Genomic DNA, 12,439 nt, shown 5'->3' on the forward strand with positions numbered 1-12,439 from the left:
TTGATTGCTCGTGAAATGACTTGAGTATATGTTTCCAAACTTTGTGTAAATAAACCATTTGAAATGTAACTACTTCGGAGGAAAATATCAATGTATTGATTGTAATCTTCGACGTTATTCAAATTACGGAATCAATGAAAAACGTATGGAGTTAGTATATCAATCATATGACTAGGATTTACACTTTTTTACTCATTGTCTTCTCAAAATATGAGATAACATACGTTGGATTGAGTCGCTGATGAAACCAGACAAGATTGCGTGGGAGGGAAAAAAATATTTGCATCGATTTGATATAGTATATTTCTGGCTTGTGCGTGTGTGTGTGTGTGTGTGTGTGTGTGTGTGTGTGTGTGTGTGTGTGGTGCGCGCGGGGGGGGGGGGGGAGGGGGTGTGCCCGCGGGGTCGTGGGGATGTCTATGGGTTAATACTTTGAGTTAATGCCCCCTTCCATCACTACCCCCCCCCCCCCCCACACACTTTGATGGACAGAAATTCAGTTTTTTGTGTTTTTAAACTGCGGTAAAAGTGAAGGTGGGCTAAAGAGAGAGAGAGAGAGAGAGAGAGAGAGAGAGAGAGAGAGGGAGAGAGAACCCCGGCTCCGCAACACCTCTAGATACTTCATGTATACCGTTTGGCCGCACGCACCAACAGCATATGAACAGGTATAGCGATTTTGCACGTGCTGCATGCGTTCGCCTGAAGATGTAGACGATCACTTTCATGAGCGCAAATCAGATGCAGACTCCGTTCCCTTCGAAGAGAGGGACCTGAAGGAGAAGTCGTTTTCTTCATGTTCTTTGGCTTGCATCTTCTATCCGCCAACTTTTACAGATCTGAAGCGTCTTCTGTATCCACAGTCTGGCGAAGATGAGGAACTTCAAACTCATCATCGTCTCTCTGTGCGTTCTTGGTCTAGCTATTCATCAAACTGGTATGTATTGATACTAGGTGTTTCAAAAAACATTTCCCACTTTTGATCATTAATAGCTCAAAAACTATTCATCCGATAAAACTGTCATTGATATAAACAATAGCTGAATAGTGTACAATTTGGTTGAAGGTGATTTAAATGTGAAAGCATAAATCAGTTTCATTAAATCTAAGATTGATTTTGAAGTAAGGTTTCAGATTTTGGTCAAATTTTAACCCTCTGTACAAAAATTGAACCTTGCACAGGAACCAATGATGTGTATGTGAGTGTGTGCCGACAATGGCCCTGAACAATGGACATGCCTGAACCACCTGTTGACTAGGCATCGGTCTCTTGCTCCCAGGCACATGAATGCTTAATCAATAATTCATGTGGATTGCCCTGGGCACTGCTAGTCTGGATTCATGCACGGTAAAGGGTAAACTGCATGCACATGGAAAAAAGTAAGCACATGTTTCCATGTGCTTGCAAACACCACATTCCATTCCAGCTAGCAATCATTTTCAACTTTTGCTTCATATATCACTAAATTTGGGATATAAATAAGCATAAGTGAGCTAAAGTTCCTCATTTTAATGCAACTGTCTACTAATTAAATAGTCTGACAAATTTTTCGCTTTTTGATAAAAAGAAATAATTTTTGGTAAAGAGTTCAGTAGCATTTATCATTGGGGCGATATGTTTCACAGTAGATTTATTTAAGTCTCCATTTACACAAGTGTATACTCTAATTGATTTTCTTTGCTTCCTGTCACCATGTTTACGATAGAACAGAAGGTATTCATTGTAATTTCGCTTTTCAGAAGTGGGGAGAGCTAGCACTGTCGAGACCCAACGACAGAGTCGGCAGGCGTGTGACTTTACACAGATACTGCCAGAGGCTGAATAAAGACTAGTTGTGATAGTGGAATTTCTCATGTATGAATAATGAAGCATTCAAACCCTAACCATTGTTTAGGACCATTGTCAGGGTGTTAACCACACACTCCATACACACCCATTGACCCCTGTGCAAAGTGAAATTTTGTACAGAGGGTTGAAAATAGAGCAAAATCTGGAACCTAACTGTAAATCTAATCATGGATTTCATGAAACTGATTTATGTTTTCATATTCAAACCACCTTCAACCAAATTGTACACTATTCAGCATTTACTCATATCAATGACAGTGTTATCTGATATATAGTTTATGAATTATTAAGAATCAAAAGTGGGAAATGTTTTTTGAAACACCTAGTACTTATATATGGTTACGATTATGTCGGCACACACGAGCGTCCTGAGAACCCATCAAGCTTATTCATAGCGTGCTTTTAGTGGGTCCATCCATTTTTCGCACTTTGCGATCAATTCAGTTTTCATCACATTGTATAATTACCAATGGGTTCCTCTATGTTATTGTACAGTCTTTTTATTCTACAATTTTCTGTTTACCTTATCCTCCGTTATCAAAGGAAGTGAAATGTATGTTTTGTCGAAAAATGAAATGAACTTTGAAATATAATTGAAGGGAATCATAGCCGGAAAGATTATAGATATCTTACTTCTTTAGACCAGTATGATTATTAAGTTTACTACTTTTTACTGCATGTACCCTATTGATATATATGGGGCATTCTTCATTGTTCTTCGCTAGGTGTATATCTGTGTCCCTCTAGTTTAAAGGTAATATGTACATACATAAAAGGTCATTTCATTACTTTCTGTTCTGTTTACGATGACTTACATTCATGAAATTGGATAACGTACAAAAAGGGGGATGAATTGTTTATCCTCACCTATTATTGTGCTTTTCCCGTATCCATATCACTGAAAACCCCATGTCCCAGTGATACTACAAATAAAATTTCCTGTCACATTTCAAGATGGAAGCATGTTGAAACGTTTTTATTATTGCTTTTTTAATTCATTTCAGAGCGTACTATTATATCATTAGCGTAACATAATATACCAATATCGAACGATATAAGAAAAAATGAAATTGATAATTCGAAATCGTGTGTCCCGCAATTTTGCGTCATCTCCGTCACGAACATTAGGGTGCCATTAACGATAACTGTCGGGTACCTATAGGTATCGATTTAAGTGCTATTTGACAGTTACATATTGAAGGTGAAGAATTTCCCTGCATGGTTTTCCCCCTATTTTAATGAAGAAAGTTTACATTTTTTTTAATTTGTGACAAAAGCAAGGTCGTACCTTTATTCAGCGTCATCTCAGAACGCTCAAAATTACATACTAAATCAATTAATTTGTAATTTTGGCGGCATAAGCAGGAGGGAAGATCAATACCCTCTACCAGCACACACGTTTCTTTACGCAGGTGAATGGATTTTTGGAAGATGATATGAGGTCATTAATTGTTGGACCTGTCATCTCCGTCACATTATTTCCGTCACGAAAAGTGAGAGAGATGACGTTGACGGAATATTTTCTTTATTTCAAAATAACAATAAAGTGATATTAAAAATGCGTGGTGTTAATCATATTGGAAGTCCTTTGACCACTGCTATTTATTTTTTGTTCAGTTGCATTAAATGTCTAACCTTAGATTTGTTCATGCTATAATAGATTACAAAGTGTCATCTCCGTCAGGTAACATTTTGTACATACTCATTTGTTTTAGTTTTATGATATTCTTTATTTGAATTTCATTCAAAATCAGGTCCACGCGTTAACAACGAAATTAATATGAACAAAAATAAGCAGCTGTATTCTTCTCCCTTGTGCTGCGAAATCATTTGTCAACCTTTTTTTTCCCCCAATTTATTACTGCAGCGCTAAACATTTACAATTGTTTTAAATGAAGAAACACCCCATAAAGATTGCACCCGTATCAAATGAAGTCAACCGTATCAAATGAAGTCAACATTCATCGTGATTTTCCCACTTTATGAAAGATTATCCATTTCTGAGACACTTTTTCTTGCAATAATTTGTAAGGCCAAGAATATACACTTAGCGAAGAATGGCCCATATAATAATGTCTAATACATCCTACTTCATGGTATGAACCGGAAAAATATATATACATATTTGAAGTTGTCCTCGTGCCCTATCGGTGATGAGCTGGGTGATGAGAGATAGAGTGAGCATGGTGAATAAGACAAATAATATCAAGGGTGCACGTTCTTGACAAGCTTCCAACGAAGGGCCCGCTTTAATAAAATCTAAAGGTTTATCCATTTTACATACTGCTGTAATTGAACAATTCCCACAGTTTACGATCTACCAGACAATGGCCTGTGTGTCATGATCATGTAATCATCTTACAGATGTTAGCCATTTTTGTATAGCAATGATAACGAGTAAACTCCTATTCCGCGTGGTATTTACCTATTTGCTGACAATAAGATATGTATGATACATGTACATGTACTACATGTGCGTCCAGTCATAATAACCATCGTGTTACATTCTCAGAGTACAAAAGACAGTTGGGATTCCCCAATAATCAAGATAATAATGAGTGTCGTATAATATGTAATAACCTCTATCATGTGTATGCAGGCATCACACTGTCCCGATATTGAGCAAAGATGTACATAATTAATCATGATGTCAGAAAAGTTCACATTGGCTCTAATCGTATTTAATATACATCAGGTCAGTCTTGAGGGCATCTTCTGCTATCGTATGACCGCCGGTGGATGGTCTCAGGCTCCAACAGCAATTTCGAGAGCGGTGACATATTCTTTGTGTAGCCGTGAAAATTCCGTATTGTTGCTATCCTGTATAAATTTCGAGACAGTGTAACACCACTCTATTTATGGCCCTAGAAAGATACACAAAGATGTGAATCTTAGTTATGAAATAGATCTTTGAAAGTTCTGTGGGCTATATCTTTTATTGGTTTTTGTTTTGTACTGTTTTTGTTTGTTTTTTTCTTTGCCGCCGCTGACGAAGTCGTAGCCGGAGCCTCAGAAACCCCAACCTTTACGGCTGTCATGCGATGGCTGAAGAATGTCCTCACGAGATTTGTGATTGATTCAAATCGATCGCAACTTTACGATTGAATGCAAATCCATCTCATAAAAAAGTTATCATTGAAATTAAGACGGAGAACGGCAATCATTAAATAAATGGTTGCGATTGATTGCAGCTTTCAAGAGATTTGTGATTGATTGATTTCTATCACAAGTTTTATAAGACAGGGCCCTGGATACACTTTCATCAATGTATCTCGTTCAGCAACCATCATTCATGATGGTCATCGGTATCCTTGCGAAGAAGGAACCTCAAGCTCATACACAAAGGATGTATATCCTGTACTCCGTGTTTCTACATTTCTACTATTGTGTCTAAGATTTCCGACCATTGCATTACCTGACCACCTACATTCTGTACAGACCTCCACCATCAGCAAAGAACGGATATAAAACTTCCACACCCATTGCAGAGTTTGAGGATTTTGTCCTGGAACTGAATCTGCTTCCAGGAAAACTGATTCTAGGTGGAGATCTAAATGCCCACTTTGATCGTCCAAGTCAGGATGACGTGGGTTAAGTCAACTCTGCTTTCGTGCCGCGTGATCTTGTCCAGCACATAATCAATCCACTCATAGACTCGGTCACACTTTGGACCCCCTGATCACCAGATCTTATGAGTCAATTCTGGGTGATATTGAGGTCTGTAACAACCATGAATCTGAATCTACCTTCGTCCACACGTACCAAAGCCATAGCCACTTTCAGATAGTACATGGGAATTATAAAGCCATGAGAATTTTTCAAAACATCTTGGTACATTGCTCAATGAGGGTGTTTTTCTTGATGACTGTAGAGATGTTGATGAACTTGACGACTCTTTTAGCTCAGGCGTGGGGACTACACCTGGTCATCATTCTCCAGCCAAAGTGCGGACATTTTAGGCAAAGATGTCACCCTCAGTGGTACAACGAGAATCAATCCTCTGCCCAACTTGAGCGCCGTAGATCGGAAAGGGGATGGCGCAAAGTGAAATCCCCTGAAAACTTGAAATGTTACCATGTCTTCAAGGACAGGATCAAGAGTGCTCTCCTTACTGCTAGACTGAATACTGTCAGGGAAAGCTCTCAAATTGTACTCCTAAGACTGCTCTTGGAAGATCAATTCCCTCCTCATGGGCAAGAACACTGTTCTACCAGCTTATGATTCACCTGTGGATGTGAAGAAACAATTTATATCCTTCTTTGCTGGTAGGGTCAACAGGGGCGTCACCAGCTTTTTTTCAAGGGGGGTGCGTTTTGATACTAAATGTAACGAGACTTTTTGGACAGACATTTGGAATATAGGAAGCTCTCAATCCCTAGACTTTTACTGTTTTTTGAGAGAATCCAAGCGGGGAAAGGGCACCAGCGTAGCTAGGATTTCATCTTTTTTTTTTTTTTTTTGGGGGGGGGGGGGGTTGTTAGTATGCGAGGGAGCCAGCAAGGGTGGTGGGAGGGTGTGGAAGTGCCGGTTGTCCCCCCCCCCCCCCTCCTCCCACGGTGAGAACTTTTTGCATTTTGATGTTGTAAATGGTGCAGTTTGATGCAGGCTTTTTGCGTGTTTTTATCGACTTGAAACAGTCCCACTTGTGGCACATTTTGATGGAAATTGTTGTCGAACAATGTGCCTATAAACTATATCATTTCAATAAACTTCTTGTATTGATTCTTACACTGATGTCATGAACGCGAGCGAGGGGGGAGGGTGTGGGAGGGGGCCAACCCCCTCCCACGGTTTGAACTGAAATTGCATTTTTTTGTTTTAAATGGTGCAATTTGATGCATGTTTTGCTTGTTTTATCGACTTGAAACAGTCCCACTTGTTTAAGGTAGCAGTATATTTTGATGTAGATTATTATTGAACAATTTGCCTATAAAATAGTATTATCCAAATAAACTTCCTGTTTTAATATTCACACTGAATATCATGAACGCGGCCAAGTAAGAGCGAGAGGAGTGAGCGAGGGGGAGGATGTGGGAGGGAGTGTCATCCTCCCACGGTGAGCACTTTCTGTATTTTGATGTTGTAAATAGTGCAATTTGATGCAAGTTTTTTGCGTGTTTTATCGACTTGAAACAGTCCCACTTGTTTAGAGTATCAGTACATTTTGAAGTAAATTGTTATTGAACAATTTGCCTATAAATGGTATAATTTAGATAAACTTCTAGTAATAATTCTTACACTGATGTCATGAACGCGACCGAGCCCGAGCAAGCGGAACGAGCAAGGGGGAGGTTGTGGGAGGGGGTTGTCCCCCTTATAGATGGATTATGGAATGACGGTGTGAAACGACAAATTACTGGCAGCAATATCAGGAGAATGGCATAACGACTACACGCCAGCGAGCGGAGCGAGCGAGCTTGGAAATTTTGACATCTTACAGTCCAAAAACTGCCGTTTGTAGCCATATTTTTTGCTTGGAAATTAAAGGGGGCGCACCGGGCGCAACTGCTGGCAATTACTGGCAGCAACATCAGGTGAATGGCATAACAATTAAATGCGAGCGAGCGAAGAGAGCGAGCTTGGAAATTTTGACATTTTACAGTCCAAAAACTGCCATTTGGAGCCATATTTTTTCGCTTTGGAAATAAAGGGGGGGGGGGGCGCAACGAGCGCAACTGCCGGTAATTACTGGCAGCAACATCAGGAGAATTGCATAACAATTAAATGCCAGCGAGCGAGCGAGCGAGATTGAAAATTTTGACATTTTACAATTAAAACAAAACACTGCCATATGTAGCGATATTTCTTCGCTTAAGAATTTAAGGGGGCGCATCGGGCGCAACAGCTGGCAATTACTGGCAGTAATATCAGGAGAGCATAACGATTACATGCTAGCGAGCGGAACGAGAGAGCTTGAAAATTGTACTTTACAGCCCAAAAACTGCCGTTCTTAGCTATATTTTTTTTCGCTTTGGAAATTAAGGGGGGGGGGGGGGTGCACCGGGCGCAACTGCAGGCAATTACTGGCAGCAACATCAGGTGAACTGCATAACAATTAAATGCGAGCGAGCGAGAGAGCGAGCTGAAAAATTTTACATTTTACAGTCCAAAAACTGCCGTTCTTAGCCATATTTTCGCTTTGGACATTAAGGGCGGGGAGGGCCATCGGGTGGAACTGCTGGCAATTACTGGCAGTAACATCAGGTGAAATGCATAACGATTAAATGCAAGCGAGCGAAGAGAGCTGGCTTGAAAATTTTGACATTTTACAGTAAAAAAAAATGCCATTTGAAGCCATATTTTTTTCGCCTTGGAAATTAAGAGGGGGGCGCACCGGGCGCAACTGCTGACAATTACTGGCAGTAACATCAGAAGAATGGCATAGAGCGAGCTTGCAAATTTTGACATTTTTTTTTACAGTCCAAAAACTGCCGTTTGAAGCTATATCTTTTTTGCTTTCGAAATTAAGGGGGGCGCACGGGCGCAACTGCTGGCAATTACTGGCAGCAATATCAGGAGAATTTAAATGTGAGTGAGCGGAGCGAGCGAGCTTGAAAATTTTGACATTTTACAATCCAAAAACTGCCGTTTGAAGCTAATTTTTTTTTCGCTTTGGAAATTAAAGGGGGGGGGGGGGGAACGCCCGGTGCGCCCCTCCCCCTGGATCCGCCACTGGTAGTCAAGGGTGTGGGTTTATGTTCATATGACTGGGGGAGGTATGACCAGCGAGGTGGCGTCGAAATGACGAAGCGGGGGAAGGATGTCCAAAATCTGCACTTTAGAGCATCCCCTAATTGTGCGTGTTTGTTTGTGTGCGTGTTATATACATGGAAAAGTTAGGAATTAGCCCAGGTCAAGTCTTTTTATTGGCAATGCAAGACATCTTTATATAGAATAGCATGTAAAGCAACACTGCAAAATCGATGATCTAGCTTCGATATAACGAAGCGTAAGGTACAAAGGTGTACATTCTACATCACATTGCGCAACATTGTAGCGACTCTTTTTGCCGTTCGGATGTTCTGAGTACATGCAGAATGCCAACCAGGAATCACGCTGAATCACAATCTTTTGTCGGGTCCGGGCTTTCTGAACAGTGTTTCACACTATATACCTATTTAATTATGGTTAAAAGAAATCATAGAAAAATATCTTATTTCTTGATCACCCTTTCATTCAAAAACAGTTTACTAAACACTTGAATTACTATTTTCGTATGTCTTTTTTTTTAACCAGCGGATTGGGAGGGGGCGCACCCCCCCCCCCCCCCCCCCTCCGTAGGTACGCCACTGCTTTTGGGTGAAATAATTGGACAGATTTCTAACAAAAAAGCAAGAAAATCTTTTCATCGCTGGAATTATGATTATGTGGGGTGGGGCAAATGGTGCGCTTGCCTTCCAATATTTTTATGGGGGCAACATTTTTCTTTCAAAAGAAAGAAAAATCTTCTCATTTCGGGAATTACTAATTATGGGGGGGGCAAAATTAAAATACGTTTGCCCTCCAATATTTTTATGGGGGTAACTCTTTGTTTTTCTGTAAAAAAAAAGGTAAGAAAATCTTCTCGTCTCTGGAATTATGGGGGGGGGGTGGGCAAAATGATATGCTTGCCCCTCCATTTTTTTTCTTTTTTTTTAATGAGGCTAGGGCTCGCTCTTGGGCTGGCAATATGGATTGGTCAGAAGTAACGTACATAGACCCTACATACTTGTAAGTAGCACACGTACATGCAAACGTGTACGTGCTCCGTATCGTACGTATGTACAGTACGGTCGATAAATAGTAAACACCGTAGAATACTAGTAGATATGTATAAAATCAGTGCTGCCATAACCAGGGGTGTGTCCGGCGTTGAGGTCGCTCGCAGACTGAAGGTTTTTTTTTTGTTTTTTTTTTTGATTTTTTTTTGTTTTTTTTAAAGGATCTGAAGGGGGGTGCGTTCGCACCCAACGCACCCCCCGCTGGTGACGCCCATGGGGTCAATGATATTAGCTGTGACCTTAGTAACCAGAGTGGCGACTTGATCTTCAATCCCATGTACGCAGATCAGCAAACTCAAAATGTATTTGAATTGTCTTAGGTAACCACTAATGAGCTTATTCGGATAATCATGAAGAGTCCATCTCAGATTTACAGTCTTGATCCTTTACCTACATGGCTGCTGAAGAAAAAAATCTTCCAATTCTTGCTCCTTCGCTCACTGCTTCGATGAATGCTTCTGTATCGAAAGGAACTTTGCCATACTCAATGAAGCAAGGTATTGGGATTCCAATGAAAGAGAAATTCTCATGTGACAAAAACATTCTCAAGAACTACAGACCAGAGTCCAACATCTAGCTGAGATCCAAAATCATTGAACGTGTAGTCACATCTCAGCTTGTTCAGTACATGGACGAGTCTCATCTCTCCGAGTGCTTTCAGTCTGCCTATAAGAGTAACCATAGTTGCGAGACAGCCCTCCTCAAAGTCTAAAATGATATCCTACGCAGAATTTACAAAAGGGAAGGGTTTATGCTGGTAATGATTGATCTGTCTGCTGCGTTCGATACAACTGATCATGAATTTTTGTTTGATCGCTTACTGCCTTACAGAACACCTTCTTATCAAAGGTTCAGCTCTTATACAGCGGATGGCTTCCATACCTCACAAACCGCAGGAGTCATATCTGGGTGTCTGGTTTTCTGCCTTGGTTGTTATTCGGTTAGGGTCAGTAATTAGGCCCCTTTATGGTTCACCATTTAAACCAGTAGTCATGGAAATCTTTTTCGTGCTAAAAATGCTAGGTATCATATGTATGCCGGTGATGTGCAAATCCATCTTGAGTTTGACCCCACTGATCCTTCTTGTGTTGTACTCACTCCCAGAGCACTGTCCAAATGTGTGGGCAAAGTGCAGGAATGGGTGATGAAGAAAAAAAAAATCTTATCCTTGCCTTCCATCGCCATTTTCAGCTTGTACAGGACATCAAACTTGCTGTCGGTATAACACTCATATCTCCCTCTGACCATCTGCGCAATCACGGAGTTATCTTTTCCTCCGACGCAAAGATGACTGTTCATGTTTCACAGATCTGCAAGTTAGCTAACTGTTACATCAGAAATCTGTGGAAGATCAGGAAATTCATTGACACTTCTACTTGCCACACGGCAGTTCGTGCATTGGTTTTATCACGATTTGACTACTGTAATGCTCTTCTTGGCGGAATTAGTTTGCAGGCTGATGCTGCCTCTAGACTTGGGTACTATGTTCGTTCACGTTCTCATGCCACTCTTCTTATACGTCAACTCCAATGGCTGCCAGTCAAGGCAAGAATATTCTTCAAACTTCTCCTACTGGTCTACAAAGTAGTCGACAATAGAGCTCCAGAGTGCGTTGGGAAGTGTCTGCAACGACATTTGCACTCTATAGGCGCATTAGTCTTTCATCGTATGTTACTTCACTCGACCACGACCAACAAATTAGCTAGCGATGATCTCCTCTACTACAACCAGGTTAGGGAATAGGCTCTCTCCTCCAACATATAGGCTCCATCACCAACACTGGATCACTTCAAACAAAATTTGAGAACCTACTTATTGTGTATGCACAGGACTCGTACCGTCACTGCCTGGTAATTTGTATTTACTCTATCTCCTATGGCGACCAGGGATGACATCTGGTAGCGCTTAGCAACAGGTGAAAAAGGTGCTATTAGTATAAACCATTATTACCATGAAATAACAAAACAGAGGGAAAGAACGGACGGAAAGCCTTATTTTTTTTTTGTGGACGCTGTCGACTATTGGGACTGGGAATTAATCAAAGAAAAGGGCAAAAAGGAGAGGAAGAAGTAGGAGGGTCAAACTCTGGACTAAAAGTGCTAATGAGAAAGAGTGCATTGCTGTACCGGTAAAGAGTATAGTACTATACTCGAATGTATTATCTAAATCTACCCTAATATCTTTAAATTCCTAACCACAGTGTTCTAGCGAATATCTATAGCCGTCCATACTCTGGTCGAGACTTGAACGAACAACAGTTTCCCGTAACACGTGAAAGCCACTCGATATGTCATAGTCTATTTTTTTTTAATCTCAAACACTTGACTCATAATGATATAAATTATGATGAAGCATTAAGCATCATTGAACATTATGAAGTTGGTCATCAAGATGCTACCAATTCTAACTCAAATATCGTGGATCTGCATCGTAGAAATGTGTAAATGAAAACTTATTTTAAGGCTGAGGATTGTGATTGTCTACTTTATCATGAAAGACCCGGTGTAGGGTTTGGACACGCCATACAATGGAAAGGCTGACCCAACTCGGACATGTCGGATATATTCGGGAATCCGCGGAACGAATTGTACACAGTTTTAGGGATATATTCGGTTTTAAAACAATGTACATAACGTATGTAAGGGGAAAGTGCTTCCAAAGTTACGAAAAACATGATTTAGTGGGTTATGCAATGAGTCATGTACATTGCTCTATCCGTGCATAAATCTACAATTGTTGGGCATACTTGTAGTACCCCGGTTATTGTTGACGCACTTTAAGCATTAGCATAAAAACAGCATCCAAATTGAACAAGTATATAGCACTTATCTTT

Source organism: Diadema antillarum, unplaced genomic scaffold (genome assembly GCF_040938485.1).
Source record: "Diadema antillarum isolate AM-2024a unplaced genomic scaffold, OU_Dant_1.0 seq00000233_RagTag, whole genome shotgun sequence".
NCBI lineage: Eukaryota > Metazoa > Echinodermata > Echinoidea > Diadematoida > Diadematidae > Diadema > Diadema antillarum.